Below are 27,160 nucleotides of genomic sequence, written 5' to 3' on the forward strand. Positions count from 1 at the left end.
TCTCTGCCATTACAACTGCTCCACCGAGCAGGAGTGGGCTGTGCAGGGTGGGCAGTGAGAGAAAAGAAAACCAACACAAATTTTTTCTCAAAGCTATTTTCCTTTTTTTAAAAGATTTTATTTATTTATTTGACAGTGAATGAGCATAAGCAGGTGGAGCAGCAGACAGAGGGAGAGGGAGAAGCAGACTCCCTGTGAGCAGGAATCCTGATACAGGGCTCCATCCTGGGCCCCTGGGATCATGACCTGAGCTGAAGACAGATGTTTACCTGACTGAGACACCTAGGAGCCCCTTAAAGCTATTTTCCACTTTCACTTAACATTTTTTCTGTGTCTTCTCCAATAATTAAACTCTATCTCAAAATAATTTAATTGAAAGAATCAATTTAAGTGCCATAAACAAATCACTAAAGTTGGAGGTGAAATCACATGGGATTTACAAATTTATATCAAATAAACAGGCTAAAGATGAAGTTTTGCATACATTTAGGGCTTTTCATATTCAAAATTTGTTGCTATTCTTGTTTAGTTTAGAGTATTTTAGTTGATGGTTTCAACCACAGTGAATAAAAAACACTCACACTTAGACATTTTCTTAGGATACTTTCCCTTGGGATTTAAGCTTAACTAGAAAATAAATTCTGATGTTCTAACAGCCTGTGTTCTCTAAAAGTCCTGAGTAATACTACATAAACACCTCTCTCATGAACTTGTAGTGGCTAAATTGCAAGCAGGTGTTTTTCAAAGCAGGCTCATACCCTGGTGCTTTCCAAAAAAGATCATGATTTTTTTTACACCTCATTTTAAGGGGAAACAATCTCAGATCTTTTGACTAGTAATTTTTCTTTGATGCTGCAACTTTGCTTGTTTTATCACTGAATATAAAGGAAGCAGATGCTGAATTTAGAAACTGAATTGCTTAAGGAGACATTTGCAAATAGATAATGATGTTATTGCAAAGCAGAAAACACAAAAGTCAAGAAAAATACTGAAAAAGAGGAGAAAACCGAACAGGTATATACAGATATAAACAAACACACACCTGGGAAGTAAGGAAAGCAAGCTTATGGATGCAATGAATGCAGTGAAAAAACACCACAAGTGGGCTGTAATCATAACCACATTTTATATATTACCACACTGCCTATTTAACTTCTGTTCACTTGGGCTTTTTTTCAACTATAACTGATAAAACATCTCTCTTTCCCCCTCTCTCCCTCTTTTTCTCTCTCCACACAAATCAGGTCCAGGGGAAATACTCATATACCCAATACACCCTGAAAGGACTTAGGATCCAAAGTGGTCTTCTCTCCTATATTTCTACCTTCAACCCTTCTTCTCTGTATCTACACTACATCACAGAATAGTTGTTAAACTCTCTGAAAGATCTCACAAAGTCTTCCTCTTTAGGTTTGAGGAAAAGGGGATCCTGGATCCTGGGGATGGCGATGGGGAGCACAAGCCCAGCCCACCTATCTCTAGAGAAATTCTCTTTCTTCAAATGCCCTCAGCAAGGGTGAGAGTTTTTGGAATCATATAACCATTTTGTAATGTTTCCATGTAAAGTTATGTATGGTTCTAGCACTGAATTTTGATCTGGTTAACTTTGTGTATCTTGGTACTTTATTGAGAGCATCAAATTTAACTTACTGTTTTTAGGGGAAAAATTATACCCAAAGATTTATATTTCCATATGCATTTATATTTCTTTATATATTTATTACCTTATTACTAAAATTGCTACTTATTTAAGTTGACAGGAGAGTATGGTGTGATGGTTTTTGGACATCTTCATTTTCTAGGAAGTATATTGAGTCTACTGCCTATGATTTATGTTTCAATCTTACAAGAAAGATTTTTTTCCCTTTATTTTACTTTCAGTCAGTGTTCCAAGATTCATTATTTATATACCACACCAAGTTCTCCATGCAATACATGCCCTCCTTAATACTCACCACCAGGCTCACCCATCCGCCACCCCCCACTTCCAAAACCTTAAGTTTATTTCTCAGAGTCCACAGATTCTCATGCTTACTTTGTATTCCCCTCTGATTTCCCCCAATTCACTTTTCCTTTCTTTCTCCTAATGTCCTCCATGTTATTCTTTATGCTCCATAAGTAGAAACCATATGATAATTGACTTTCTCTGCTTGACTTAGTTCACTCAGCATAATTTCCTCCAGACCTGTCCATGTTGATACAAAAGTTGGGTATTCATCCTTTCTGATGGAGGCTTAATACTCCATTGTATATATGAACCATATCTTCTTAATCCATTCACCTGTTGAAGGGCATCTTTGCTCTTTTCACAGTTTGGCAACTGTGGCCACTGCTGCTATGAACATTGGGGTACATATGGCCCTTCTTTCCACTACACCTGTATCTTTGGGGTAAATACCCAGTAGTAGAATTGCAGGGTCATAGGGTAGCTCTATTTTTAATTTCTTAAGGAATCTCTGCACTGTTTTCCAAAGTGGCTGTACCAACTTGCATTCCTACCAAGAGTGTAAGAGGGCTCCCCTTTCCCCACATCCTCTCCAACACTTGTTGTTTCTTATCTTGTTAATTTTGGTGATTCTAACTGGTGTAAGATGGTATCTCAATGTGGCTTTGATTTTAATCTCCTTGATGGTTAATGATGGTGAACATTTTTTCATGTATCTATTAGCTATTTGTATATCTTCTTTGGAGAAGTGTCTATTCATGTCTTCTGCCCATTTTGTGATGTGATTATCTGTTTTGTGGGTGTTGAATTTGAGGAGTTCTTCATAGATCTTAGATATCAGCCCTTTGTCTGTAGTGTCATTTGCGAATATCTTCTTCTATTCCATGCCTCTTTGTTTTGTTGACTATTTCCTTTGCTGTGCAGAAGCTTTTGATTTTGATGAAGTCCCAAAAGTTCATTTTCGTTTTTGTTTCCTTTGCCTTTGGAGACATGTCTTGAAAGAAGTTGCTGTGGCCGATGTCAGAGAGGTTACTGCCTATGTTCTCCTCTAGGATTTTGATAGGTTTACAGCTCATGTTGAGGTCTTTTATCCATTTCGAGTTTATCTTTGCATATGGTGTAAGAGAATGGTTGAGTTTCATTCTTCTACATATAGCTGTCCAATTTTCCCAGCACCATTTATTGAAGAGACTGTCTTTTTTCCACTGAATATTTTTTCCTGCTCTGTTGAAGATTATTTGACCATTGATTTGTGGAACCATATCTGGGCTCCTTATGCTGTTCCACTGGTCTATGTGTCTGTTTTTGTTTCAGTACCATTCTGTTTTGGTGGCCACGGCTTTGTAGTAAAACTTGAAATTGGGCAGTGTGATGCCCCCAGTTTTATTTTTGTTTTTCAACATTTCCTTAGCAATTCGAGTTCTCTTCTGGTTCCATACAAATTTTAGGATTGTTTGTTCCAGCACTTTGAAAAACGCTGGTGGAATTTTGATCAGTATGGCATTGAAAGTGTAGATCACCCTGGGCAGTATAGACATTTTAATAATGTTTATTCTTCTGATCCCTGACATGAAGTGCTTTTCCATCTTTTTGTGTCTTCTTCAATTTCTTTCATGAATGTTCTGTAGTTCCTCGAGTAAAAAGTTTTCTTTAAATAGCCTTACTTTTATTTTTAGTTTTAACTTGGTTTATAAATATATATGTATATATTTGATATACATAGAAAATTACTACACAGATATTCACTATATTAAGTTCTCCTTAGTTTACATGTTTAAGTTGTTTCATAACAAAAATCAATTTAAAATATAATAAGGTATAATAAATTAATGTACTTATGTTACAACATTAGAGAGGCAAAAGTGCCTTAAAATTAGATTATTGTAATTTGTGTACTTTAACTATCCAACAGATTATTGTGTGTCTTTCATTTTTATTATTTTTCAATATTAGCTTTACAGATAAATAAAATTGTGAGTTGTTTAAAGTGTATATAATGATAATTTGATACATGTATATATTGTGTAAGAATTTCACCCACCTGTTTAATTCATACATCCATCACCTCTCTTATTATTTATTTATTTAGAACATTTGAGTTCTACTTGCTTAGAAAATTTAAATTTTACAAGACAATGCTATCAACTATAGTCATCATGTTATACATTAGACCCTCAGACCTTATTCATCTCACGGTGAAAGTTTGCACCCTTTTACCAACTTCTTCTTATTGTCCCCTACTGAGCCTCTGGCGACCACTTTTCTACTCTCTGCTTCTATGAATTTGACCTTTTTTTTTTTTTTTTTTCAAAAGATTGAGCATATAAGTTATACCATGTAACATTTGTATTTCTCTGACTTATTTCATTTAACATAATGTCCTCAAGGTCTATTCACGTTATTACAAATAGCAGGATTTTGTTTTTACCCATAGCTAAATATATGTGTATATATTTATATATATACTTATATACACATTTCTTTTATCCATCCATCCATTCATTGACACATATTGTTTCCATATTTTGACTATTGTTAATAATGCTACAATGAACATGGGAATACAGATATCCCTTTGATATCCTATTTTAATTTTCTCTTGATAAATACCTTGAAGTGGGATTGCTAGATCATATATTAGTTCTATTTTCAATTTTTTGAGGAACCTCCATGCTATTTCTATAGAGGCTGCACCAGTTTACATTCCCACCAACCCTGCACAAGGGTCTCCTTCACATCCTCACCAACACATTTCTTTTCTTTTTGGTAATAGCCATTCTAGCAAGGTGGTATCTCACTGTGGTTTTGACTTGCATTTCCTTGATGAATAGTGATGCTGAGAACATTTTCATGTACCTTCTGGCTATTTGTATGTCTTCTTTGAGAAAAAAAAATGTCTATTCAGTTCCTCTACCTATACTTTTATTTGTGTTATTGATTTTGAGTTTTAAGTGCTTCTTATTTATTTTGGATATTAATCCTTATCAGATATATGTTTTATAAATATTTTCTCTCATTCCACAGGTTGTCTTTTTATTTTGTTGATCCTCTCCTTTGCTGTCCAGAAGCTCTCTCGTTTAATGTGGTCTCACTTGTTTATTTTTGCCTTTGATGTCGAACAAACAAAAATACAAAAAAAAAAAAAAAAGAAGATGACAACAAAAAAACCCCATAAACTATTGCTAAGTCCAATGGCAAGGAGCTTAATTCCCAAGTTTTTCCTAAGAGTTTTATGATTTCAGGTATTAAACATTCAAATCTTTAATCTATTTTAAGTTGATTTATGTGTATCATACAAGAAAGGAGTCCAATTTCATTCTTTTTAAAGACAAAAAATCCCTAGAGTGCTTCAGAATGATTTATGCCAATGTTTCTCTGAAAAAATGCATCACTTCTATTGATACCTTTCATTCTAAAAAAAACCAAAAAAAAGCCCACATTGAATTTAATCAATGTTAAATGTTGACTATAATTGCAGTTGAATAAAATTATCACAATATTGTCTCTGAAAAGTTTTTAAGAATTACCAAATACTTATATACTTCCTGTGCTATATAAAATTTTGATTGCAGAATTATTATTTTATGTCCCTATTAATTTTTGTATTTCAACATTAATTATTTTCAGATTATCTGTTTTACCCTTTTTGATCTTTTGTCCTTTATGAGTGAAATTAAACAATATATAAGAAATAAGAAAGACACTTTAAAATTATGATATTCATAAGAAATTATAACCAAATTCATTTTCACCATGTGAAAAACACCTGAAAGTCTGTCTTGAGTATGTTCATTCAATCTCCCCTAATAGCTCTAAATATACACTTGATCACTCAACCTGTTATGTATTAATGAGGAAAGTACTTATATTATTGAAACTATTCACTGATTTTTCAAAGTAGAAATTCAAAAGTACTAATGTAGGCTTCTAGTACTTGATACTACCAACCTTCCTAACCAGTATGTTTTCAACTTTCCTGTGACTTCCACTCAGCAAACACTGATTGGGAAATAAATTCACAAAATCAGACATGCGAAGGCTTAGGTATCATTATGGCATAATCACGTGCATGGTTCTAATAACAAATATTAATTATTTAAGTTTTATGTCTTACAAATTATGGTTAGTTAAACACAACCTGCTGGCAAACTGTTTTAACATAGTTGGCTAAGAAATGTTTATTTATTTGATAAAGTTCCTGACTAACTTCTGAAAGGATGCATCATTCCTGTAGAGTAAAGAGGACTAATATTATATGTACCAAGGACTTTGTAGCATGCTGATGAATTTGTAAGCATTTATGTTATTTAAACTTTACAGCAACAGAGCATTTGTGATGTTATTAAATACATGTTATAGATGTTAAGGAAAATGTCTCGAGTCGTGAAATTCCTTACCCAAAGACATATAGACAGTAAGGGTTTTTCCGAGTCTAAAACTATGTTCTTACTACCATTTCACCACTCCGCCTCTGGATCCACCCTGATTTAGCAAAGACTCATGATTTAATAAACCCAAACAGGGGAGTTCCTATGAATGAAATCAAGAATCAAAGCTAGCCCCTGATTTGGGGATGGATTTAACAATAGGGAATAAACTCAACTAAACTATTTCAAACTTGAAATAGTTCCAAATCACACATGTTCTACCCATTTAGATATGTAGGATCAGAATAGAAACATAACAATAAGAAGTGGAAAAGGGAACATCACTGAAATAGCAGCCTATAAACACTGAGACTATGAAAAGAGAGCTTCAAAATTCTCAGCAACCTGTTGGTACCCAGCACAATAATATAAACTTTAAAAGGCCCCAAATCCTTAAGGGAAGTCTATTTTCTTATTTTTGGGGTATATTGTATTTAAGAATGTTTACATCAAAGTGTTTAAAATAGCATAAAAGATAAATGGTGGTGCTAGAAACATAAAGATTCCACAGAAGCTTAAGTTCCTATATATGATGTAATCATGCTTTTCAGTATCTTCAAAATCCTCCTCTGTACTACCATCCCAGAAGACAGCAAATTTTAGAGGGCTTCATATGAAAACAAAACTGGCAGCCTTTGTACCTGTTTGTTCCTCTAGTTGGCACATCAAGAACGTAAAGGCAGAGTTGGAAGTGTAAGGAATTTATTGGCGGGAATGCTGATGAGAAATAAGGGAAGAGTGTAACAGGAGTAGGCTTCCTGAAATCCTTCAGATAATTCTACAGGTCTGATATCTGCTGGGTATGCAAAGTCTCAGCCTGCATTGCAACTCTGAAAAAGTCTCAACACACCCCTGTGGGAGTTCAAGCACAAAGTCTCCTGGAAGGGGAGTCCTGCACAGGGCAGAGCTGGTTGGGCTTAATATCACCACCAGGCTCACCCTTTGGCTGGGGGTTGCCTTGGGAAGAGCATAGCCTCAGGCAAATGCTGTGTTCTATCCACAAGGCAGGTGTAGGGGGTTAGTGCAGTGAACTCCTTACAGCTGATCATCCAGTTCTGAGAACGGAGACCCAGGCAGTGCACTTCCACACTATCTTTGACATATATTCAGCAGCCACAGTCTTATTACACTGATTTTTAACCCTTTTCCTCTATTTGATCCTAAGTTGTTTTTTTTTACTCCTTATGACTATACCCTTTTATCCTATTTTCTAACATGGATGATTTGAGTCTGAAACTACCAACCCTGTCTTGTAGCAACATCATTTGTTTCTATCTGTCCAGTATGGATTCTTGTTCAGTATGGATAATTTAATCTTGACCCTATGTTCCTAATCCAGACATTCTGCTCTGCTTTTCTTCCTACTGGAACTTAGCAAGTTCAAGTGGGATTTTGGTTTGGAACTCAGGATTGATGGTAATATCATTTGTCTTCTATTTAATACACTAAATTAAAACAATGAATGTCTTGAGTATCAATTCCAGCCTAAATTAGATTACTTGGAACTTAACATATGAGTCACCTTTTTAACATATGAGTCAATTTTTGAAGGATTCTTATTGAATAAATATAGTGTATTTATATGAGCATGTGAACACGTGTATCTTGAATTCAGTATTTTTTCATTTCATTTCATTTCATTTCATTTTTTCATTAATTCATTTATTCTTTCTTTCCTTCCTTTCTTTTATTGGTTGAAAAGCTGCACATTTGAATAGAGATGTATATATACATGTTTACCAAAAGGCACATATAAGGAGAAGGGGAAATCAAAACTATAGTAAGATATCACTTCTTAACCATGAGGACAGCAAAAATAAAAAAGGCAATTGTTATTGTGTTCTTAAGAGTGTAGAGAATGGGCAACTGTCATACATTGTCCATGAGAGTTTAAAATGGTGCAACAACTTTGGAAAATAATCTAGCATTTCCTCAAAGTAGTATACTTAGTTACTACATGATCCAACAATTCCACTCATAGGCATATAAATTGAAAACACATGTCCATCCATAAACTTGTACATAGATATTCACGGCAGTATTATTAACAGTATCAAAGATGTGCAAACAATCCAATGTCCAACAACCAATGAATAGACAAATAAAATGTGGTATATCCTAAAAAAGAAAAGCTTTTACATGCTGTAACCTCAAAAAACTTTGACATCGTTAAGCTAAGTGAAAGATACTATCCCCAAAAGTCACATATTGTGTAATTCCATTTACATCAAATGATGGAAAAGCTCTATTTGTAAATAAAGAAAGTAGAATAGTAGTTTCTAGGAACAGGAGGAAGGAAAAGATATGCAGTGACTGCTAATCTGCTAATTGGTACAGAATTTCTTTTGGAGTGAAGAAAACATCCCATAATTACATTGTGGTGATGGATGCACAATTTTGTGAATATACAAACAACAACAACAACAGAAGAGTTGTAAAATTTAAAAGGTTGAATTTTATAGTATATGAATTATATCTCACTAAAACACACACACACAGTCAAAAGTGTTTTCTCCCCCTATAAGACAGAAAGTGTTAAAGAAAAATCCAGTTATTATCTGTATATTTGGTTTTAATGCTGGTTATAGGAGCCAGCTTTCAAGATAATCATGAATTCTTTTCTCCCTAGATATACGATTATATAGTTCAAGGACTTATAATTTAGTCTATCCGACCAATAAAATACAGTAGAAGTGATGATATGTGTCTTTCAAAATTAGATTATAAAGACACTGTGGCTTCCATCTTTGTCACTTTCAAATTTGCATCAATCTTTCTGGGAAAGCCAGCCAGGTCACACACGGCATGAAGAGACAAAATAGTAAGGAACTGAAGCTCCCTCCAACAGTTATGTTAGTGGGCTGAGATGTGGATCTTCCAGCACGAGCCAAGCCTTCAGAGAAATACAACGTGGGCTAACACCTTGATTGTGACTTCATGATGGATCCTGAGCCAGAACTATATAGAACCTCAAAAACTCTGTGAGAGTGTTAATTTGTTGTTTTAACCTGCTTAATTGTGAGCTAATTTCTTCTACAGCAATAGATAACATACCTTGGCAAACTTCTAGAAAGAGCTGATGGGTGATGGGTGTGTGTATGTGTGTGTGTGTGTGTGTGTGTGTGTGTGTGGGTGTATGTGTGTATGTACATACATACATATATATGAATATATATATTCATATTTAAGTCATTTTTTAAGTTTTATTCTATAAATTATATATTTTATTGAATATATATACTATAAAATACATAAAACATCAAATATATTTTCATATTTAATTAAAATATATACTACATGTTATTATATTTATACATATCCTCATGAAAGATTTAAATAAAAGAGAAGAAGAGAGATTATAGGAGAAAAATGCACTAAGGAACTAAAACTGAGAGAAATGAAATAAATATTGCGTGAGAGTTATGTGTTCTCTGAACTTAATACAAAGAAAAGGGAGGTGACTGTGTTTCTTAACAAAAAGAGTAGAATAATGATGGATAAAATAAGGACTACTCCCATGAAAACCCTAGAACATTACATGCATTTTCAGCCAAGCGATTAAGTGCATTAACTAAATACAATAAGGCACAAGCAACCATAAACATCTAAGCTGCTTGAGATATATATACTCAAAAGCAAAATCAACATCAGATGAAATTTTAATGTACTTTTTATGATTCTTACTACAATAGCTTTATAGAACAGTGTTGAATGGGGGTTGAGGGTGGAGTTGAAATAACTGAATACTAAGACCATTGATTTGATGGTTTATAATCATCACTCTGTGCCTTCACAAATGTTGGAAGTCCTTAAAATTCAGATCTAGACAGGCATAGAATTATAAACTAAGGAACATCAAAATTTTAAAGATTTTTTAAGATTTATTTATTTATTTTTCAGAGAGAGATCAAGCATACAAGCAGGGGGAGCAGCAGGCAGAGGGAAAAGGAGGCTTCCTGCTGAGCAAAGGCCCTGAGGCAGGACTGGATCCCAGGGTCCTATGATCATGACCTGAGCCAAAGGCAGAGGTTTAACCAACTGAGCCACCCCAAGTGTCTCCAAATACCAAAACTTCAATGTATAGAATACAAAGATTTTTAAAAATTAGTGCAAAGATTATACTTTGCTCTGGGAAAAAAGACTATTTCAATTAACGTGTGTGTGTGTGTTGTGTGTGTGTGTGTGTGTTTTAGACTTTTTTAAAAATTTCTTTGACAGAGATCACAAGTAGGCAGAGAGGCAGGCAGAGAGAGAGAGAGAGAGGAAAGAAATCAGGCTCCCCACTGAGCAGAGAGCCTGATGCAGGGCTCGATCCCAGGACCCTGAGATCATGACCTGAGCCGAAGGCAGAGGCTTTAACCCACTGAGCTACCCAGGTGCCCCAACTTGTGTTTTTTTTGTTGTTGTTGTTGTTTGTTTTTTAATACTCACATAAAATAAAGCATCTGAAATGTGACTACATAAGCAAATGTGTATTAACTAACATCCAGTTGAAGCATTTTCCTGAAACATACAGGTGGTAAGTTGTAACTGTTCCTTAGAACAATGTATTACTTAAAACATAACTTAGAAGAAATTGTACTAGTTACCAAGCATGCTTAGATATAGTCTTAAGAAAAACATGTACTGGCCACAGACCTCTGGGGAGAGGACGATATATGATCTTGAAGCCCAGAAGCTGGGGATGCCTGGCTCACTCAGGACAGAACCACCTGCTTCATTTTTCCATTATCTCACCTTCCCTGGAGAGCACCTGTGGCCAATTAGATGATTGCTTTGAATGTGCTGCTCAACTATGAGTTTTATACAGCTTGACCAGATATACTTTGCCTTCTTTCTCTTTCATCTACAAAGCATATGATTAATGTGTAGTCTTCTTTGGCTTGTTTGTTAATTACCATCTATTATCTAATAAACACGGGATTGAGGAGTTGTTCCGGGAGACAGTCTTTTCTACTGTCATCCCCTGCTCCACTGTGTTGCAGCTGACTTATTTGTGTCTCCTTCTCCGATGCGCCTTCTGGAAGTGGCAGTAAGTGAAGTAGGAAGAAGCAAACAGACTACCCTTAAATCAAAGACACTACTAGTAGAGCAAATGATTTTGTTTGTTTATTCATTTTTGTTTTTTTCTTCCAGTATATATTCATATATTCCATATACTCCAGTATATATTTTCAAAGGCTATGCTGTCAGTATAATAATATCATAATCATAATAACATAATATCAATATCATAATAACATTATGATTTAGATACTGTTATTCTCATTTTACAGGTGTATAAATTGCAACAGAGAAGTTAAGTAACTTGTCCAAGAGTACAGAGATTTATTTAATGCTTCTATCCATTCATCCTTCTTTTTCCCTTCTAATTTCATTCAGGAGCATCAGGCTGAGTTTCCAATGTATCCTTGCACCTCTGATGTGTACCTTAACTTTTCAAAGATTAGCAGACAAGTTTGTTAGCTCCACTATGCCCTCTATCTGATTCTGTGATATTTGCTGTCAGTTACAGGTCACCATTAAGCCTTACAGAGAAAAAGAGAAACAAATATTGTTTTCTACATTTATGTGGCCTTAGACAAACAAAGACAAAACAATAATTAATCAAAGAAAATCAAAATAAGATACCCATCCCAACGTTCATCAGAAATTACAACCAAAATGATAGAAAATTTTGATCGGAATGGCATTAAAAGTACAGATTGTTCTAGGAAGTATAGAAAATTCCACCAGTATTTTTCAAAAAGCTGGAGCTAATAATCCTAAAATTTGTATGGAATCAGAAAAGACCCCCGAATTGTTAAGGAAATGTTGAAAAACAAAAATGAAACTGGTGGCATCACGTTACCTGATTTCAAGCTTTACTACAAAGCTGTGATCACCAAGACAGCATGGTACTGGCATGAAAACAGACACATAGACCAGTGGAACAGAATAGAGAGCCCAGATATGGACCCTCAACTCTATGGTCAAATAATCTTCGACAAAGCAGGAAAAAATATACAGTGGAAAAAAGACAGTCTCTTCAATAAATGGTGCTGGGAAAATTGGACATATAGAAAATTTTTCTATATGTAGAAGAATGAAACTCGACCATTCTCTTACACCATACACAAAGATAAACTCAAAATGGATAAAGGACCTCAACGTGAGACAGGAATCCATCAGAATCCTACAGGAGAACATAGGCAATAACCTCTTTGATATCAGCCACAGCAACTTCTTTCAAGACATGTCTCCAAAGGCAAAGGAAACAAAAACAAAAATGAACTTTTGGGACTTCATTAGGCTCAAAAGCTTCTGCACAGCAAAGGAAACAGTCAACAAAACAAAGAGACAACCCACGGAATGGGAGAAGATATTTGCAAATGACAGTACAGACAAAAGGTTGAAATCCAGGATCTATAAAGAACTTCTCAAACTCAACACATACAAAACAGATAATCATATTAAAAAAATGGGCAGAAGATATGAACAGACACTTCTCCAATGAAGACATACAAATGGGTATCAGACACATGAAAAAATGTTCATCATTACTAGCCATCAAGGAGATTCAAATTAAAACCACTTTGAGATACCACCTTACACCAGTTGGAATGGCCAAAATTAGCAAAACAGGAAACATGTGTTGGAGAGGATGTGGAGAAAGACAACCCCCTTACACTGTTGGTGGGAATGCAAGTTGGTGCAGCCACTTTGGAGAACAGTGTGGCGATTCCTTGAGAAATTAAAAATAGAGCTTCCCTATGACTTCAATTGCACTACTGGGTATTTACCCCAAAGATACAGATGTAGTAAAAAGAAGGGCCATCTGTACCTCAATGTTTATAACAGCAATGGCCACGATCACCAAACTGTGGAAAGAACCAAGATGCATTTCAACGGATGAATGGATAAGGCAGATGTGGTCCATATACACTATGGAGTATTATGCCTCCATCAGAAAGGATGAATACCCAACTTTTGTAGCAACATGGATGGGATTGGAAGAGATTATGCTGAGTGAAATAAGTCAAGCAGAGAGAGTCAAGTATCATATGGTTTCACTTATTTGTGGAGCATAACAAATAACATGGAGGACATTAGGAGATGGAGAGGAGAAGGGAGTTGAGGGAAATTGGAAGGGGAGGTGAACCATGAGAGACTATGGACTCTGAAAAACAATCTGAGGATTTTGAAGGGGGGGTGGGAGGTTGGGGGAGCCAGGTGGTGGTTATTAAGGAAGGCACGTATTGCATGGAGCACTGGGTGTGGTGCAAAAACAATGAATACTGTTACACTGAAAAGAAATTTAAAAAAAAAAAAGATTGAAAATTTGCCTGAATATTTCTGAGCAAATTTAATTAAGATCAGCCTTTTCATTGAGTTTTTTAACACAAATTGGTATAGGAAAAAAATGAATACCCACATTAATTTATCAAGTCTTGCAATAATATGTTGTTAGACCCATAAGCAACCTTATTTTACACATGAGGATAATGAGTCCCAGAAAGTCTGTTATTGCCCAAAGTCACGCCATTGGAATTAGGACATAGATATCTTTTTTCTTATTACACATTTTTTTCCATTAGCTGTGATTTTTGTAAATGTTTATCTTCAACATTTTTGTTCACAGGTGTTTTCTTTGCCCAAGAAATTAACTTACAATTTCCTAGTCTCACTGTTTTTCTTTCTTGCATAAAATGATGAATACTACCTGTGAAGTATACATTTGAAAAACATTTCAGATTACATTAGGCTTTAGTAGAGGTACAAGGTACTTTTTTGAAGTACTAGGTGCTAAATAGTACTAGGTTCGTTTCACTAGAATATAGTCATATATTACTTGTTCACAGAATAATTAATGAAATTTCTAGATCATTGACACTCAATAGCTGATTTTGTCATAAAAAATCTCTCTTTATATATATAGAATATATAGAAATAGATATATATAATATATATTATATATAGAATATATATATAGAATATATAGAAATATATATTCCTACTTAGGCATACTTATATACATGCATATGTACAACATATATATAATCTTATATACACAAAATATATAAATACATATAATACTATATATATACAAAAATATATATAGGATTCCTACTGAGGCATATTTATATACATGCATGTGCATACACAAAACCTGTTACATAAGTAAGTATCAGGGACTCAGGGATTTCCTCAAAGATAGTCCATGAGCCTGAGCTATGGGTCTCATTTTAGACCACTGTTGAATTCTTCTTCTTTTTATTGCATATTACATATTCACATGTTCACATTACATATTCACATATCACACAATCACAATGGTAATGCCCATTTTCTTGTACAATAGTATAAAATAAACCTCTGAAAGTTGGTAGAAATCATATCGTCTTTGGTCAAGTTTACCAGTCTGATTGATAGCTGGTGAGGGCTGTTGACAATGAAAGAAGTAAATGACTTACAAGATGTTTTGGAATTTATTAGGTGCTCTATTTACCCATGTCACCTCTATTTCCCATTTTCATAGATGATTCACATTCAGCTGCATTCATCATGATAGAAAGAAAAACTTGAGTTTACAGTATTACCACTTTTATCATTATATTCTAGATAATAAATTGAACCTTAATTTTGAGAATCTTCATATCATGTAAGATATAAATAAAAATCTTCAGAAAAAAACTGACAACACTTTTTGAAGATTTTCCTAAAGCAAGGAACAAAGCGAAATGCTCCTGGGTTGAGAATATTGATCCCAGTTCTACCCTAAAGCAAATATTTTACTTTGAAATAGAAATCTTCAAAAATAAGGGTCTGTAATGGACCTGCTGACAGATCCTTGGCTATGGAGTTGCTATTGGGTACAACTATAATGACGTACATATTTCTTTGTGAAGGAATCGAAAGCGGTAATGATAAAGCTTAGTTTTATCATACTGAAATTCTCTTTCTCTCTCTCTTTTCTGTTTTGTTGTTGTTTTTTTTTTTCCTTTTTTTTTTTTTTTTTTTCCTATTTTTAACCTCCCGGGAGAAAAACAATTAGAGACAGACAATCTAGCTAAATAGACTGGGAAACAGCCTTGCTGTTTCCCTGCTTCATTACCCTTCCTCTTTCTTCTCTCACATTTTCCACAAATGGTTTGATTATGTTTACCTGACATCCTCATACTTCCCCGCTGACTGGCTGTGGGTGCTTTGAAGCCAAGATACACAATGTTTGCTACAAACATTTAGAGTCCTTTGTAAAGAGGCCAGTCTTTGTGAATATGTAGTTGTAACTTCAATACGTCTGTGACTGTAGTTTCCCAGAATTCAAAAGCACTTTCTGAAACTAGCCTTATACAATAGTTGTAAGTGGAAGCCAGATTGCTCTGGGGTGCAAACGCTCCATGTTAGCTAAGCAAACGCGGTGTCAGAGGTTAGGAATTCATGCCATGAATAAGAAGCATGCCCCCTAAAAGGTTGATCAAATGTTGAACTCCTTTATACTTTCAGAAGTCAGGGCTTTTAGAAATATGGCTGCCATGTTTTGATGCCCTTTTACTCCCAAATCCAGCAGGATAATGGCCTCTAACTGTTGCACTGAAATAAAGTGCTTTTTCTAAGACGAAGCTCTTTACAAGCACAGTCTGGGATGAGAGCTACAGAGAAATAACAAGCAGCAGAGCTGATTTTCCTGAGCTCTTTATGGACTGAGCCATAAATCTATAACGATGTGAAGGCTTCAGAGATTTCATAGTTGCCCTCATAAGAAATAGACATCATTCTATTTTCTGACAGTTCAGGTAGTAGAAGTAGGTACATTTTCCCCATTGTCACCAGGCTATGAATCTGAGTAACTAATCTACTGATAATTAGATGTGATGCCTCAAATTAGAAACCAATATTACACGTGTGAATTAATGGCATTTCATTATGTATTACTGTCACCATTAATAAACTGTGACTAGATTAAGCTTTTCAGCTCTGAGGTAACTCAGGAGAGTTCTGTTCAAGTCCAGTTTCAATCAAGGATAGTATGAAATGATGAATGTAGGAACCGAAATACACTGAGTGTATCTTAGAGGCAAAACCATCTAGAGTTTCCAAGCGTGTGTGAGTCAAATTACACTCATGCTGGAGATAGCAGAGCATTAGAGAATGAAAGGTAAATGAGGATTTGGAATCCTCAATGACTCTTAATCTGCCCAACAGATTAAATAAGTCATACTCATAGATTTTAAGTTAGACTGGTCACAAACTGACCCAGTTCATTGAGTAGAAGGAACTTGGTCTGGACTCATGAAATCTGAATCCTTGAAAACCAAGCTTTGTTTAGCCAGTGATAAAACTGAATCAAGAGTAGAAGCTGAATTTAATAGGGACCCCTGTGATTCTCCTTTCTCATTTGCAACCTCCAGCTTCACTGGATTGTTCCAGATGAGCAGGTAGTATTTGTGCAGTGAATAAAAAATCACCTTCCCTACATCTTCACCCCCTTTCTCAAATCATACCAAATTTCCAAACTCAGTCTGATATTTTAAATGAGAAGAAATACTATAGCCCTATCTCTGCATTAGTTGAGCATGGAGCACAATTTTGGTCAGGTCAGATGATTAAGCAAAGGAGAGAAACACTACATTTTTGCCTCTGTCAAGGGTTGGCCTTGACCTGTCAATTTGGAAAAAAAAATTCTCACTTTTTTGTTTGTGTGTGTGTTGGGGGGCACATATCCCTAGTTTACCACTGGTAAGGGTACTCCCCCTGTTGTGTCTAATGATGTATTTTATAGTGACTAATGTAACACAATTAAAAAAAATGAGATTGAGAAAGCAATTCACTTTTCAGATTTGGAAGATTACCTCTTCCAAATGGATTTTGCTATTTTCACCAAACACATTTATTTACACACGTGTATGAATCTCTCATTTTTTACTGTATTCCAAACTTTTGTATTCTATTTTTTCTCCAAATTATCCATCTGTCATCCTAACTTATCCCCTCCCCCATTCTCCCTAGATATAATAATTGTTTTAAAATTATAATTTTCTCTTGGAACACATCATGATTCCAGGTAGTACCCCATTCCCTGGCCATCTAACTAAACTTAATCATGGATGGTGTGTCTTTCTCTTAGCCAGACATGGCTTAGATGGTACAGGTTTCATTCTTTTAGTTTCCTCACACTAACATATATAGTCCTGAATGACGTGAAATCATGGATTTCTCTTCCAAAATCCACTGTAACTTTTGAGAAGTTCAGTGTACCTTTAACTTACCAAAGCTGTTGTAAGCTCTATTCTTTCAGTTAGTTAAATTTACAACCAAAAAGCAGTATTCTCTTTCCCTTTTTTTCTATCATTTAAAAAAATGTGATTAGTTTGCTCCAGAATATTTCTTAATCTACTATGAATCTATGAATTTTTTTTTTGTATTATAATCCCTAAATGCCATGCATTTTGTCCCTGCAAGAACCAGTGTGCTGATATTACACTCATGGCTTTGAAGATTCTAATCTTCCATGCGGTTCTATTCACTCCAGTAAGAATCACCTTCATCAAGCATCCGTTTCTCTTTCAGAGGCCAATGTATCTTTGTAATTGCATCTCAAATTAAATTTATATTTAAGGGATCCTCTTGTGACTGTTAATTACTGGATTCAACAAAATGAGAAAGGAGGAGGAGAATTAAATTCATCTATTCTGTGCTATTTATCTTATATGCATCCTCTCATTTTATTTTTTTAAAGATTTTATTTATTTATTTATTTGACAGAGAAATCACAAGCAGGCCGAGAGGCAGGCAGAGGGAGAGGGGGAAGCAGGCTCCCTGCTGAGCAGAGAGCGAGATGCAGGGCTTGATTCCAGGACCCTGAGATCATGACCTGAGCAAAAGGCAGAGGCCTAACCCACTGAGCCACCCTGTCACCCCACATCCTTTCATTTTAGATTCAGAGCAAACCTGAGGAGGAAGGAGTTACATTTCCTTTACATAAATGAGGAAAGTGAGACATACATACTAAGAAATTTTCCTAAATTCCTAAAGCCAAAGAAACTCTAGGCCCTTTATAATTCCCTGTTCTACAGAGAGGCAGGGCTATATGGAGGGTAGGAAAAAGGTGAGGAGAACTGTTTGCCACTGCCAAGAAACAAGGATACTATATCTAAGGTACTAGGTATCTGCTTCTTTTATTAATTCACACATGTATAGTCTCTAAATATTTTTATCAATATTTACACAAGCAGTGTGTGAGTACCTGAGATATAAAAGAATATTACAGAAGAAAATTGAATGAAACACTGAAAATTAACCCATTTTGCAGATTATGTGCTAACTGTCCATGTATATTTATTGAACAAAATATAACATAAATGATGGAGGAATCATATTAACATTTAATAACATAAATAGACATGACTAACAATCATTGAGATTATAAACTGCACTTACATGATCAGTCACATCCTGCTGACAATTTAATTTCTGCAAATATACTTGACAAACTTAATTAAAGTGTACATTGAATGGAGTATGAGTGCTTCCTTTTAAGTACTTTGTTATGGCAATATGCAATAACAATATGAAACAATAAACGACTATTATAAATATTGAGAAAGGATTGTTTTGAGGAATAACCTAAAGATAAAGGCAGTAAAACATGATAGATTACTTTTAAGTTCACAGAATTACATCTTTCTTTTATCACTTACCCACCAAAAAAAAAAAAAAAAAAGTTAACCATTACCTGTTATATTCAAAGACATTGAGTATAGCTTGGAGGCAATAAAAATTCCATTATTGTAAATATTTAATTTATTTAGAGTTCAAAATACATATTCTTATTTATGAATGATATAAGGTAGAAGTGGAGAAAGACCAGTAAAACATATAAAAAGATAAAATGCTGAGATTTGGAGATTAAAAGAACACCTACAAAATGGGCTTTGATACTATCACTTGGAGGTGCACTTGTACAAAGATAGGTAGGGTTGAATAGATTTGTCATGTAGAAAGAGAAAACTCTATAGATCACTGGCCACTGACTCATTTCCTTGTCCTCACACTTAGATCTTCCTTAGGGCCTCTAGGGTATGTAGTCACTTTGTGTAAGTGGTGGATCTCCTGCCATTGGAGGGCTCCTGAGTCCAGCAGGGCCAGCCGGTGCTGGAGTTTCTTTCTAAGGGTTTGCATCAGTCAGTTAATACTACTCAAGCAACAGCTTGTTTGGTTTGACAAATACAATAGCAGTCAAATGGTCTGCTTTTCATCTGTGTTTTATTAGCTAAGAACAATGGTCTACTGTGAATTTCAACTCATGTGTTTCAACAGTATGGCCTTGATGGAGGATAGCAGCGGTAAAGAAACAACCCAGTCATCCATGCTCCTATGATGTAAAAAAACAAACAAAAAAAAAAACAAAAAACACCAAAAACCAAAACCAAAACCAAACAAACAAAAACCATTTTGTCTTGAGGTAGAAAGCAAAGACAAATATGCAGTGTTTTTTACCTATTAGTATGAAAGAAAAATTTTAATAGCTGGTATAAGGGAAAATAATGACTAACTTTCATGTAAGAAATTTCTTTGAAATTGAAGAAGTGCATAATAGAAAGAAGAGAAATTAAATGAGAATACTGAATCCTAATTCATTGGATTATAGTCTTTTAGTAGGAAAAAAAAGAATTATGTTAACTAATACTGTTTACCATTTACCATATGCTTCCCTGTTCTAAACACTTGACAGATGTCATCTTCATTATCCTCAAGACACCAGAACAAGAGGTCATATTATTATCACTATTTTACAGATAAGTATCTGAGGCTCAGAGAGGTGAAATAAGTTTTGTGAGATAACAGTAAATTGCAGTACTGAGGGTTGACAATGACATTATAATAAATGATTCAATAAAAGCCAACTGCCCATATCATTTAGATCAATACTAAATGCTAATTATAATAATAGGAGTTAACAAGGAGCAAGTGGGTGTACTTCCGATGGTTCACCTGGCTCCGTTCTGGTAACAACTTTCTGGAACAGAAATTTCCATTTTTATCATTTTACATTTGAAGAAAGTAAGGCCTGGAGAGGTTAGATAACTTTTTCAAAGCCACACAAATGGTAAGTGTTCAAAATGAGTTACTTGGACAAACTACCCATTTTAACTCCAGAACTATTTATCTTACCTACTATTATATATAATTTTATATTCTCTAAGAAGTCATGTCATACACAATGCGAACATACACATATTTAGATGCCATTTTGTCATTACTCACTATATCTACACAAAAAACAGGAATGCAAGAGTACAGGAAAAAGAAAAATCTTCATGCACACTATAACAGATTACTCGCCTTCTGAATGTTCCATAGAAATATTTCAAATTTTATGCTGCAATAAAAAGGACTAGTACAACTTTTAGACTGTTGACCCATGCTGGTTCAAGATTTTTAGTGTGAAAAATAGACATCAAAAGTGGACTTCTACACGAAATACATTGTCCTATAATTTGTGTCTAGATAAACACACAATCGGGTTTCATACAGTATAAATATACATCGTTTAAATAATTCATAATAGCTAAGGGGATTGAAATAAATAAAAAGTAAGGTTGCTAGCCTTTTGAAATAGTTGCTAGAGTCTGTTTTTCTTAAAAGCCAATATTGCTCATATTAACTTCTCCTTTTTCCTATGTAATGTTCAAGGACTTATAAAAGAGCATACTTTTTAGTCTTTTATTTATTTATACGAGATAATTCTGGCATACATACCACCACTGGCTGTAACAAATGTGACAATGGAGCAAATAAAACTATGCTTCATTTATTAAGTTGCAGACTAGTGCTATTCAGTTTGTAACTGGTTTCTGGAAATAACATATTTTTGGTGATGAGTTGCCTGGCTTTCTTCAGAGCTTGAAAAAACTGGAAATGTAGATGGGAGCTACAAAATAGTAATGATATTGTCTGGTTTGTAATGGCCTTGGCCACTCCATTGGACCATGCTTCGGAGTCACATTATGGACTATTCCAGTCTACCACAGCTCAGGGATTCTTTGTCTTCTCTAGGAAGCCACAAAGTAAACTGGCCCATTTTCTTAGGAGAGTAATTTTAATATCCTTTAAAATATTTTCATACACAGACACATATATGTCATGAAAAAGAGGGGAAATCCCCAAATGTTCTTAAAAGACTTAAAATTCAAGTATACATAAAAGTCCCTTATGATTCCATGCCTCAGTCCCCCTTTTGTCATTATCAGTACACTCAATTTGGGCTTCTTAAGAGCAAATGTTTGGAAATCCCAGGAGGATACCTTGGTAAGATATATGTAGGGAGAAGTTATCTCCCCACCAGTAGGGACTAGGATAACAATCTTTGTTTTCTTCCCTGGCAAGCCAGCACTGCACAGTTGTTCTTAGGTCTCAAGTTTTTATGAAAAACTAGTCCCCAGCCAAGGGTAATTTTTTGCAATAACCCTTGGTCACTCACAGATTAGAATGGGAGCTCATACAACTAACTTCCAAAGATGTCTTAAGACTATACACTTATTAGAGTACATATTTGAGTATTGCCTCACTTATCAAAAAGAGAGAGATTTGGATCTGGTTTATAGCTATGTTTTATTTTACCCACCCTGTTTTCTTACAAAAAGAGATGTGGGGCTCTTTTTTCCAGTGCTAATAGAGCTCTTACAAATAGGGAAATGTTTAATTTTTTTTTTTTTTTTTTTTTAAAGATTTTTTTTTTTTTTTTTTTATTTGATAGACAGAGAGAGATCACAAGTAGGCAGAGAGGCAGGCAGAGAGAGAGGAGGAAGCAGGCTCCCCACTGAGCAGAGAGCCCGACGTGGGACTCGATCCCAGGACCCTGAGATCATGACCTGAGCCGAAGGCAGAGGCTTAAACCACTGAGCCACCCAGGCGCCCCTAAAAAAAAAAAAAAAAAAAAAAAAAAAAAAAAAAAACAAATAGGGAAATGTTCCTAAAAGTCGCCTGACTTTCTGCAAGAAGTGTGGTAAGCACCAACATCACAAAGTGACACAGTTCAAGAAAGGCAAAGATTCTCTTCATATCCAGGGAAAGCAGTGTTATGATGGGAAGCAGAGTGGCTATGTGGGCAGAATAAGCCAATTTTCCGGAAATTGGCTAAAGCTAAGTAACATTGTGCTAAGGTTTGCATGTATTAAGCCCAGCTACTACAAATATAAGAGAATGATGGCTATTAAGAGATGCAAGCATTTTGAATTGGGAGGATATAGAATAGAAAGGGCCAAGTGATCCAGTTTTAAGCTTCATATTTTTTATACTAGGAAGACAACAAAATCTTGAGGATCCAAACAAAAACCCCTTATTATCAGCTTCTCTTGAAACAGAAAGACCTGGCAACAATTTGCCCACATTCTTGAATAGTGACAATCTGTACTACTCAAATATTGAGTGGCACTTCATGCAGATTCTTTGTTTTTTGGTTGGCCACACTCCCCACCACTCCCTATTACTTACCGATTTCATTCTCCTCTCATTTATTTCACCTCTCTGGCCTTTGACTATCAACACAATTAAAACAAACATATACTAATTTACCATTTTGAATACTAAGTCATCCATTAAGTACAGCTTTTTTAGTCCAACTGCTTATGAATGGAAATGGCCTATGATATATGCATCTCACAGTAACATTGATCCATTATTTGCCAAATATCAGTGTAGATACATTATTTTTTAATTAATGGTTAATTTCCAGGTCAAAATAATTAAAGGATGAAAAAAAAAAAAGAGAAATTGCTTAGAGAAATTGAAATTGATTATCTGCGTTTCTCAAGCACAGAAGCATAAGCATATTTTGACTGGGAAAAGACAATGTCAACAATTTAACTACCTTATGAACACTGGTGATTCAATTTTCAATTTATAAGATGTCCAACAACAAGTAAGTTTTAGGCCTTATCTCTACCCATAATGTCCAGAACCTTAAAAAAAAAAAAATTATTTATTTATTTGTCAGAGAGAGAGAACAAGCAGGCAGAATGATAGGCAGGGGCAGAGAGAGAAACGGGCTCCCCACTGAGCAAGGAGCCCAATGTGGGACTTGATCACAGGACCCTGGGATCATGACCTGAGATGAAGGCAGTGGCTTAACTGACTGAACCACCAAGGTATCCCAAATGTTTAGAATTTTGACTTACTTTCAAAATGACAAATATGCATGATGATGGTAATTTTACCAGAATTTGTTTTATATTACTTGACCTTATAGAATTTGTGGTCCAAATGCAAATGTTTTTTTCTTTCTTTTTCTTTTCTTTTTCTTTGCTAATAAATAAAGCCTGATGTTATTTCTCCTATAATTCTCTTATTTTTGAAAAACAAGTTCAGAAATGTTAATCATCACTATTCATGACCTAATGTTAATTTTAGTGAGTCTAATACATCTTTTGCAGAATGTGATAGAAATGAAAGAAAAATAAAAACAAAAATTCAGTCATCAAACTGAGGCATTTATAATTAAATATACAGCATCCCAGGGGCACCTCGATGGCTGAGTTGGTTAAGCATTTGACTCTTGGTTTCAGCTCTGGTCATGATCTCAGGGTTATGAGATGGAGTCATGAGTAAACTGAGCAGGGGGGTTGCTTCTCTCTCTCTCTCTCTCTTTCTCCCCCTCCTTGCCCCTGCTCATGTAGCTCTCTCTCTCTCTCACTCTCAAATAAAAAAAAAATAAACAAATCTTTATAAATGAATATATAAATAAACAACATCCTGAAAAGCAGTTTACCCATTTGCTTTAGTTTTAGGGTTCTTTTTTCTTTGTAAAGATGTTAAAAAGTAGGGCTCAGAATAAAGAAAACTGCACTCTTTTTTTGTCATAAATTTTCATATATTTAATAGCTATTCAAAGATAAGGAAATTAAATAGCTCTGTACATCTAATATTCTATTTGTTTAGGGCTGATTGTTTTATGTGCACATGGGATGCTAAACTCTACTTTATTTTGGACAAAAAATCAGCCAAAATTGTTTCAAAAGAGAGGCACTGTTTTAAAGATAATTAAATCTTATGTTTTGTCAAAATGTTTATATTTAATTCATACTAAATTAATTGCTCTCAGCTTATAAAATGACTTTGTAATACTCTTTTATCCAGGTACTAGTTTGGGAGATAGGAAATCTAACCCTCACAGTGATTAATCATGAGATTTTGTGAAACAAACTTTTATTTTCTGGTCTCAGTTTCCCCAAATAATGACCTAACTCAGAAATTTTGATATAGCTTACCCTAATTTTAATATGTGTTTCTAGGAAGAAAGTAGCCAATTTTTAAACAATTCATTTCCCTCCTTATAGAAAATGCTACAATTACTGTAATGGTTATCGTCCTCTTACCTCTTCTTCACCACATAATGCTTTGTCAGAAGACCATTGAAGATGGACCTGTTAATTTTCAGTCTGCCATCCGAGTCTCTATTCTTCTTTTCTGATTGATTCTGAACAAACCACACTGGATTCCTAATCAAGATTTTATAAAATACATATTATTTTTTATGAGCAGAATGAACAAGGTAATAAAAAAAAGAAACAAACAAGAAATTGGAAATACAAAGTTTGGATATAGAGAAAGAAAATTGACACCATTTCCAGATGATCAAACTGGATACTTAGATACACAAGAAAGACAACCACAAAATAGTTGGTGTTAAAAGAGAATGTGCTTCCTAGCTACTTACAAGATTAATTTTTTTAAAATTTTATTTATTTATTTGACCGAGAGAGAGATCACAAGTAGGCAGAGAGGCAGGCAGAAAGGGGGGGAAACAGGCTCCCTGCTGAGCAGAGAGCCCAATGAGGGGCTCGATCCCAGTACCCTGAGATCATGACCTGATCCGAAGGCAGAGGCTTTACCCACTGAGCCACCCATGTGCCCCACAAGATTAATTTTTAAATGAAAAGTAGCTTTCCCATATTTCAAGACAAAAAGATTATGAAGTATCCATTAAAACAAAGGACCACAAGCTGATGGTGGCCAGAGTGTAAGGGGGTATGGAGATCAGCAAAATGGTTGAAGGGGAATGGGTAATACAGGCTTCCAGTTATAGAAGAGTAAGTCACTTCAATAAAAGGAAAAGCATAGGAAATATAGTTGATGATGTAATAGCATTGCATGATAAAGATATTAGCAATACTTGTGGCAAACATAGCATGCCATATAGATAAGCTGAATTGCTATTTTTTTTAAAGATTTTATTTATTTATTTGATAGAGAGAGATCACAAGTAGACGGAGAGGCAGGCAGAGAGAGAGAGAGAGGGAAGCAGGCTCCCTGCCGAACAGAGAGCCCGATGCAGGACTCGATCCCAGGACCCTGAGATCATGACCTGAGCCGAAGGCAGCGGCTCAACCCACTGAGCCACCCAGGCGCCCGAATTGCTATTTTTTATACCTGAAACTAAGGTAACATTCTGTATCATCTATATTGAAATAAAAAAGAAACTTTAATAAATAAAAAAGTAAAGAACTCATTGATGAAGGCAATAAGATAAAATATTAAGAAAGAATATTAAGAATATAAACCCAAAAATATGAACAAGTGATAACACATATTCTATCATTAGCAAGGAAAACCCAATATTACTTCCATGAGGTCTATACTGATAAATATAATCTCGGTAAAATACTAATCAATCAATCAATCAATATTTATTTGTTTGTTTATTTTTTATTTATTATTTCTTCTCAGTTTTCCAGGATTCATTGTTTATGCATCATACCCAGTGCTCCTTGCAATATGTGCCCTCTATAATACCCACCACCAGGCTCACCCAAACCCCCACCCCCTTTCCTCCAAAACCCTCAGTTTATTTCTCAGAGTCCACAGTCTCTCATGGTTTATCTCCCCCTCCAGGTTCCCCCAACTCACTTCTCTCCATCTCCCCATGTCCTCCGTGTTATTCCTTATGCTCCACAAGTGAAACCATATGATAATTGACTTTCTCTGCTTGACTTATTTCACTCAGCATAATCTCTTCCAGTCCCATCCATGTTGATACAAAAGTTGGGTATTTATCATTTCAGATGGAGGCATAATACTCCAAAGTATATTTGGACCATATCTTCTTTATCCACTCATCCATTGAAGGCATCTTGATTCTTTCCACAGTTTGGCAACTGTGGTCATTGCTGTTATGAAAATTGGGAAACATATGATCCTTCTTTTCACTACATCAGTATCTTTGGGATAAATACCCAGTATGCAATTGTAGGGTCATAAGGAAGCTCTATTTTTAATTTCTTAAGGAATCTCTACACTGTTTTCTAAAGTGGCTGCACCAACTTGCATTCCCACCAACAGTGTAAGAGGGTTCTGCTTTCTCTACATCCTTTCCAAGACATGTTGAATATTTTTTCCTGCTTTGTCGAAGATTATTTGACCATCAATTTGCGGGTTCATAACTGGACTCTCTACTCTGTTCCACTGGTCTATGTGTCTGTTTTTGTCCCAGTACCATGCTATCTTGGTGATCACAGCTTTGTAATAAAGCTTGAAATCGGGCAACGTGATGCTCCCAGCTTTGGTTTTCTTTTTCAACATTTCCTTAGCAATTTGGGGGTCTCTTCTGGTTCCATACAAATTTTAGGATTGTTTGTTCCAGCACTTTGAAAAACACTGGTGGAATTTTGATCAGAATGGAATTGAAAGTATAGATTGCTCTATCCAATATTGACATTTTTACCATTTTATTCTTCTAATCCATGAGCATGGAATGGTCTTCCATCTTTTTGCGTCTTACTTTGATTTCTTTCATGAGTATTCTGTAGTT

General features: G+C 35.0%; 1 pseudogene; it reads left to right on the forward strand.

Moving 5' to 3' along the window:
- Nucleotides 1–22,634, forward strand: part of LOC132026478 (large ribosomal subunit protein eL42-like) — a 78,388-nt pseudogene extending 55,754 nt beyond the window's left edge.
- The last annotated feature ends 4,526 nt before the right edge of the window (nucleotides 22,635–27,160 follow it).

This window comes from Mustela nigripes, chromosome 1, assembly GCF_022355385.1.
Source record: "Mustela nigripes isolate SB6536 chromosome 1, MUSNIG.SB6536, whole genome shotgun sequence".
In the NCBI taxonomy this organism is placed as follows: domain Eukaryota; kingdom Metazoa; phylum Chordata; class Mammalia; order Carnivora; family Mustelidae; genus Mustela; species Mustela nigripes.